The following is an 8,327-nucleotide window of genomic DNA, read 5'->3' as shown; positions in this document are numbered from 1 at the left end:
GAGGGTGAGGCCTTGTATCTTTTCTTCTTTCTTTTCTTAGAAAATATTTTCAAACGAGCTCTGTCACTGTAGCCCCGCCTGACTTCCAATTAGTCATCCTCCTGCCTCAAGCTCCCAAGTGCTGGGACTACAAGTGGGGGCCACCACCCCTGGGCCAGCGGCTCCTTTCTGAAGGCCGTTGCTGTCCTGGGCACCTCAGCTGAGGACCATGGCTTATCGTTCCCACCGCACACAAGGAGTCCCACCCTCACCCTGTCTCTCATTCTCTCTCTAGACTTCGGACAGGCAAGCATCCTGCCTCAGGGCAGCCATGATGCAAAGTAGACAGCCGCTGTCGGGAACCATAAATATTTGGAATTTGAAGTTGATTGGACACCAGAGATAAAACACTTCAAGAAACTCAATTTCTGGAGCAAGCTGGCTCAGCTTAGCTCCTCTGAAGTGTGTTTGACGAGTACTTCGCTCGAGTTGACCTCTCTTCCGGGGTTGACGGAGAGTGATGGTCCTTGGTACTTTTCTTCTTCTTTTAATGTGATAAAAATTCCCTCCGCCAGCTGAGCATGCTCTGTGGGATTAGAGCAGGTTTCCGCTGTGGGAAAAGAGACGGGTGAGGGCAAGGCCCTTGGGGGCCGTTCTTGATGCTGTGACCAAAGCTCGAGCTGAAAGCTACATCAAGTTCGAAATGCATATTTAACAAGCAGAGGGTGAGGGATCGTGTCCTGGATTCTGTCAGGCATGCACGCAGCATCCTGTCACGCAAGGCAGAGCGGGTGGTGAGCTAAGGGCTCCAAGCCCTCCTGCGGGGAAGCTGACCTCTCAGAAGCAAAGTTGCCCGACTCAACGAAGAGAGTAAAATTCTAGAATTCGGAGGAAAGGAGCGAAGGGGGAGATTTGGCCGAACCGTTCAAGTTTTCTCCTCCGTAAGCTGACAGAAAACTGGTGAGCAGGGACAAAGAGTTTTTGTCGCAGTGAGGCTGTGAGTAGGATGGATGATCAGGACTGTGGGTGGGGATCGCCCTGCTGTGGAGAGGAGCTAGCATCAGGAGATGAGGAAGGAGGGCAGTAGTTGAGAAAGCTTGAATTGCTGGGCAGTCTAGGCTGGAACCTGCAGGTGCCGGAGTCAGAGGAAGCAGCTAGAACAGAGTCAAGCACACACTCTGGTGAAACCACACGGCTTTCCTTCCCTAGTGTTTCAAGAGGGGAAAACTGGGTGACGGTAACAAACATTGAGTGGACGTACCCCAAAAAAAATCCAAACAAAGGAAACATCAGAAGGCAGCCTAAAGAGATGTTCTAGTCAGCTTCCTGTTGCTGTGATAAAACCACTCTGAGCAAAGCCATCGGGGAGGAAAGGGTTTATTTGGCTCCCACTTCCCTCACTGAAGGAAGTGAGAGCAGGAATTTAAGGCAACAGCTTGAAGTAGAAACCGTGTAGGGACGGTCGCTGCTTGCTAGCTGGCTCTCAGCTCACTCACTGGCTCATGTTCAGCTAGCTTTCTTATATGGCCCAGGCTCACCTGCCTAGGGACGGTGCCACCCACAGTGGTCTGACTTAGGAATCGCCAATCGAGTCAACCCCTCAGACCCACCTGATCTGGTGCATTCCTCAGCTGAGGTTCCCTCTTCCAAGGTCACTCAAGGTCATGTCAGGCTGACAATAAAACTAACCAGCCTAGAGAAGGGGAGATGGCATTAGAGGACTTCAGGCCTTAAATTTGGCACTCCGTATATTTATCCACCTCTTCCCCTCTGCCTCAGGCGACTTCAACAGCTGCCCCAGATTGTTCTGAATCTAACCCTCTAAACCTAGAATAACAACCCGTGAGCGTCATAGGAGAGAAAAGAGGGGTGAAAAGATCAGGCTGGGTCTGAGTCTTTTAGAAAAGCACTGGTCTTTGGCTAGGCACAATGGAATTATCCTGTATCAACTCACCAGACTCCAAGGAAAGTATAGAACTCACCAATGTGTGATAAAGTCTGGAAATGGGCTAAGTGGATGAGGCCAGTCACACAACGCCACATACCGCATAAGGCCTTGTACATGGAATGTTCAGAATGGGAAAGTATAGAAAGAAAGTAAATTAATTATAATCCAAAATAACAGACTGAAGGAGCTGTGTCCTAAGGTAACTGGTGATAGCAAGACGGCTTCCTTTGGGAGTGAGAGGATTGATTGAAAATTAGGCTGTGACTTGAGTTGTGCAGGCCTTTGAATAAACAGCCATGGGCTACTTAATAAGTGGGACACTTACTGAGAAATGTGCCATTAGGTGATTTCATCATTGAACAAATATCATGAAATACACCTTCACAAAGACAACTACAATATCCTTACTTGATTCAACCTTATATTATATTGAATGTTATATTAATATCTAATAATCAATGCCTTACATGGACTTCCTTATTAATCAAAACTTCATTCTGTGGGGCATGATTGCACTAAAACTTAGTGATTTGCACATAAGAATTTTATGACACATGGGAATGTGTGTAAATTTGTTTAAAAACAAGATGAAAGTTAAAATTGAAGTTTAGGTAAATCACGAACAAAAATTTAATAACTACATCCCTTACAAAAAAATTGTAACACATTTGAAATAAAAATATATTAATTATTAAATTGAAATATAAATTTTAACGAATGCCCCAACTTTAAAATCATATATATATATATGATTTTGAAATAAAAAATAAAAAACTTATTTTCCACCCAAGAAGTTTATATATATATAAACATATACACATTTATGTATAAATATATATGTTTATAAACATTTAACATATTTGTATATTAGTATTCAAGGACTAATCACTCTTAAAGAAGCATTCAGGTGGCCCACAGTACTGTGGGATTCACAAGGGCTTTTCGGCTGATACTTTCAAGAGCGGGAGCATTTCTGGAGACAGGGGCAGAGGAAACCTTAGAGCCAGCCCACCCATCCCCTTCCTCCTCTAGTGCTGGTTCCTGGGGTCTGCTGCTATGTCAACAAAACTAGCCTGCAAACGGAGCCCACATTTTCCTAACACACAAAATTGGGGAAATTGGGGCCACAAACGACAAAGTCACGAACTCACAGGAGCGTGGTTGGCACGGAGTCGCTGGGGAGAGCGATGTGCTCACTTCAGCCCAAGGATGAATTCCAAAAAAGAGAAAACAATGGTAATGTGACAGGGGACTTCGTGCTTGGATGGCTAAGTGAGGCAGCTAGAATCGCTCATTAATATTAACCACACCGTGCAGACCTTAGGAGGAGAGAATATTTGAAAATCACCAATGGCACACAAGGCAGAGATGTATGACCTGTGACTTTCATGCTCTCAATGAGAGTAAGACCAACTCCACAAAGGCTAAATTTCTTAGATACAGGTGCAAAAATACCCAATTTATTTCCCCATCTTTTTTTTTTTTTTTTTTTTTTTTTTTCCCTGAGATAGGGTTTCATTATGTAGCTCTGGATCTTGACCAGGCTGGTCTTGAACTCACAGAGATCTGCCTGCTTCTGCCTCTCAAGTGCTAGGATTAAAGGTATGTGCCACTACACCAGACTTCCACTAGTTTTCAAAGACTGAATGCATTTGAAATTATTATTGCCCTGTCCTGTCTCCATTCATTCTATGTGAGAAGCTGTCTCCTATAGCCTCCTTAAGTTTAGATTGGCTCAATCAAATAAGAAAACCACAAGAGCCGGGCGGTGGTGGCGCACGCCTTTAATCCCAGCACTCGGGAGGCAGAGCCAGGCGGATCTCTGTGAGTTCGAGGCCAGCTTGGGCTACAGAGTGAGTTCCAGGAAAGGTGCAAAGCTACACAGAGAAACCTGTCTCGAAAAACCAAAAAGAAAAAAAAAGAAAAAAGAAAACCACAAGAGGCTGGAGAGCTGGCTCAGTGGTTAAAAGTACTCATTGCTTTGAGAGAGGTCTTGGGTTCAGTTCCCAGCACCCACTTGGAAGTTCACAACTCCAGTTCCAGGAGATCCAATGATCTCTTTGGACTTCCATGGGCACCAGGTGGGACACATACATACAGTCAAACAAAACATTAAAATAGACATGTTTTGTTTGTTCGGTTGTTTGTTTTTCTTTGCTTTTTTTTTTTTTTTTTTTTTTTTTTTTTTTTTTTTTTTTTTTTTTTGAGCTGAGGATTGAACCCAGGGTCTTGTGTTTTCTAGGCAAGCGCTCTATCACTGAGATAAATCCCCAACCCCAAGTTTTGGTTTTTTTTGAGACAGGGTTTCTCTATGTAACCAGGCTGGCCTCAAACTCACAGAGATCCACCTGCCTCTGCCTCCTGAGTGTTGAGATAGACAAGTCTTAAAAAAAAGAAAACCATGCCAGGCAGTGGTGGCTCACATCTTTAATTCCAGCACTCAGGAGGCAGAGGCAGGCGGATCTTTGTGAGTTTGAGTCCGGCCTGGTTTACATAGCGAGTTCCAGGACAGGCTCCAAAGCTACACAGAGAAGCCCTGTCTTGAAACAAACAAACAAAAAGAGCCACTGACCACTTGAGCACACATAATGAATCACAAATCTCTGAATCTGTTACATACATGTATCATTATAGTTTTACATATGTAAGTTAGTACAAGCCAACATTACATTCTTAACACATAGGTCCAATACCTATTGAATTTCCATGCTTCCTCTTGGTTTCTGTTGATATTAATTAGTAGCATCTTGTAGTTCTTCTGTTATGTATTACAACCCCATGGGTCACATTTATGCTGGGAACAGTTTGAGTCTGGCAATGAGAAATAGGGGCCCGGTGTGTGTTTGACACTGAGGGGGATCATCAGCTCTTTGTAAGGTGGCCATTGACCTATGGTCCCAGAAGAGACTATTGAAAAGTCTTGAGGCACATTGTTGACAAGCATTAGACAGAGAAGAAAGAATCATGCCTTCTGCTGAAGATCATTTGATGGAATTTGGGAACTTAAGCTCTCCAGCTGCATTGGCCACACATATATGTACTTTAGCCAAATGTGGGGACCCATTTTCCAGCCAATGCCTTAACTTTTACCAAAAGAGATTTTGTCAGATACAAATAATGATACCGAGACTTATTATTAATTATGAAAGCTTGGCCCTTAGCTTAGGCTTGTCCCACTAGCTCTTATAACTTAAATTAACCTGCTTTTATTAATCTACATTTTGCCCCATGGCTTGGTTACCTCTACTCTATACTGTATTTCCAATTTCTTCAGTGTCTCCCTGGCATCTCCTGCATGCCTAGCTTCCTTCTCCTCTTCCTTTCTTTCCCTGGAGATCCAGTCTATTCTCTCCTGCCCAGCTATTGTCCATTCAGCTTTTTATCATACCAATCACGGCAAACACATCTTCACCCGGGGTACAAATATCCCACAACATTTCCCCACTTTTGTCTAAATGAAAAGGAAAGGTTTTAAGTCTAACATAGCAAAACTATCTACGGTATGGACAACTATCAGGTAAAGCATTCAGCAGGAGTTGAAGGCAGCTGGTCCTGTTGGCCTGCCGTCAGGAAGCCGAGAGAGATGAACGCTGTGCTCCCCTTACCTACTTCTTTTCCTTCAGCCCAGGATGGTGCTGCCATGTTCAGGGTGGGTCTTCCCTCCTCAGCTCTCCACAAATGCCCTCAAAGGTGTCTCCTGGGTGATTCTAAATTCAGTCAAGTTGACAAGGGAGATTGACCATCCCATCTTATGCACTATACTTTTGTTTTTTTGCTTTTGTATTTATTTATTTATTTATTTATTTATTTATTTATTTATTTATTTGTTTATTACATATACAGTGTTCTGCTTGCATGAGTCCCTGCAGGCTGAAGATGGCAACAGATCTCATTATAGGTGTTTGTGAGCCACCATGTGGTTGCTGGGTATTGAACTCAGGACCTCTGGAAGAGCAGCCAGTGCACTTAACCTCTGAGCCATCTCTCCAGCTCCACTTTTTTGTTTTTATTAGTGGAAATGAGGTCATCACTGCCTATAAAATTAGGTCAAGGAACCAATTTGTACAGAGCTAAAAATGATTCAGACAGGTAGCAGCATTGCACAGTGGAAGTGTGCTGGGTCCATAGAAACATGGTTCAGACAACACATCTTCTAGAACTACTTCCGGTCTTGAATTCTGTAGAAATCAAGGTTCAGTCAGAGAAGCTGTAAGAGATGTAGAATGGGGACTCGTTTTAGGGAGCAGCTTTTGTCCAATTGCAGAAGCTGACTCTCCACCTGACAAAGTATCTATAGGTTACCTGGATCAGGATGGGAAGGAAAGCTAGCTATGAGATAGGTCAACAAAGGCAGACTGACCTATGAGAACAAAACGGAACCTATGTCTGATGTCTGCCTCACTGCGTCTAACCCTCACACCACAGGCCACCGTAGCAGCTGCACGGACATCCTCATGGAGCTATGTCTGGCCCCGAACTCAGAGTGGAAGAGATTTGGTAAGGACTGGGGAAGCGCCAGGCTGGCTGCTAGACTAGGCCATGGGGTGTGCCAGAGAGCCAGTGATGATGTCCACTGGTATGCTTCTGAAGCCTACGCTGGCCTGGGAGCATGCAGGTATGGCCGGATCTTTGCTTTTCTATTCCAAACTTGCATGTGGTCAACTCTGACCCAGTAACATATGGGAAAGACGGCGGCGGTGGGGATGCCATTCTAGGCTAACCAGGCTGTGTAGTTCAAAGTCACCATAACAGCAGAGGATCTTCCCATTGTCACAGAATTCACATGGCAGTGAGGAATGAAACAATAAGGAACAAATGAATGAATAAGTAAGAAGTAAACAAATGCATCTGTGTGTGCATTTCTCACAACAGCCTTCTGAGGTATGCATTTGTAATACCCCCATTTTACAGATGAGGAAAGTAAGGTAGAAACAGACTATGTATGTGCCCTAGGTCCCAGGAAATGGAGAAGCCAAGCTCTGGACATAGGCGGGTGGCAATCAAAGCCCTTGACATTAACTGCTACTTGTTAATTCTGCATAAGGCCTTTCTCAAACACTCCGACATTGGGTGGTAGAACAGATTTTAATAGTTTAGTGCATTTGCCCACTTTTGTCTATTGTTTTTCTAGATTGGATGTGAGATTTATTCGTGAACATGGTGGAGTGTGGGACTCAGCATAATGAAAGCCCCCAGGAGTACAGGGCTCACCACTTGTCCAGAGGACCATAACTGGGGATGTTCCATTGAAGGCTATCTGTTGTGCAATATTAGCTGAAGATGTGCTGCATTTGTTTATGCTGTGGAACATTTGTTTAATGATGTGTTACATTCTTTTTTTTTTTTTTTTTTTTCCGAGACAGGGTTTCTCTGTGTAGCTTTGCGCCTTTCCTGAAATCACTTGGTAGCCCAGGCTGGCCTCGAACTCACAGAGATCCGCCTGCCTCTGCCTCCCGAGTGCTGGGATTAAAGGCGTGCGCCACCACCGCCCGGCTGTGTTACATTCTTTTATGTTGCATTTGTTTAATAACTCTGTGAAGCTGTGTTGCTTTGCCTGTCTAAAACACCTGACTGATCCAATAAAGAGCTGAATGGCCAATAGGGAGGCAGGAGAAAGGATATGCAGGGCTGCCAGGCAGAGGGAATAAATAGGAGAAGAAATCTCTGGGAAGAGAAGATTGAGAAGGAAAAAAGGAGGAGAGGAGGATGCCAGGGACCAGCTACCTAGCCACACAGCCAGTAATGGAGTACAAAGTAAAGAAAAGTATATAGAATAGATAAAGATAAAAGCCCAGAGGCAAAAGGTAGATGGGATAATTAAGTTAAGAAAAAATGGCTAGAAACAAGCCAAGCTTAGGCCCAGCATTCATAAGAAAGAATAAGCCTCCGTGTGTTTATTTGGGAGCTGGGTGGTGAACCCCCAAAAGGCAAAGAGTTAAAACAACAACAACAACAACTACAGCCATCAGGGACGTACTGCTTCTCAGCTTCCAGTCTTCAAGCTCATCTTGCTAAAGGCCTACTTCTTTGAGATGTGGATCTTCTGGTGGCCAGATAAATCCAACTTGGCTCTGTGATGGGCCTCAATCATGTGTGTGCGCGCCTGTCTGCAGTTTGGTGCAGATGGGCAAGATGACCTGGCCAATGTGGAACATGACCACCATGACCACCACGCTCCAGAGCTTCCTAGAGGCATCCGAGCTCCTGTCTGGAGCCTAGATTGGGAAGAGCATTGAAATGAAGATACGTGAATGTTTCAACCAGAAATGTGGTTTCAAGGTCCTTGGTGCAGTCCTTACAGGCAACAGGCTGCATACACTACCAAGAAGATGGCTGTCTGAAGTCATTGTGCACCAGGCACTTGTGAGGGAAGAACCTCGTTCGGCTTAATAGGCTGTGG

The 8,327-nt window shown here is 44.5% G+C and overlaps 1 non-coding gene across 1 annotated transcript; it reads right to left on the bottom strand.

Annotated features, from left to right (window-relative positions):
* Positions 1–8,193: 8,193 nt before the first annotated feature.
* Positions 8,194–8,327, bottom strand: LOC114683380. The gene has a single exon (XR_003733148.1). It is a non-coding gene; the product is annotated as a small nucleolar RNA SNORA70 (small nucleolar RNA).

The sequence above is a fragment of the Peromyscus leucopus genome, chromosome 17, assembly GCF_004664715.2.
Source record: "Peromyscus leucopus breed LL Stock chromosome 17, UCI_PerLeu_2.1, whole genome shotgun sequence".
Taxonomy (NCBI): Eukaryota; Metazoa; Chordata; class Mammalia; order Rodentia; family Cricetidae; genus Peromyscus; species Peromyscus leucopus.
This window is presented reverse-complemented; position numbering and strand designations above follow the sequence as displayed.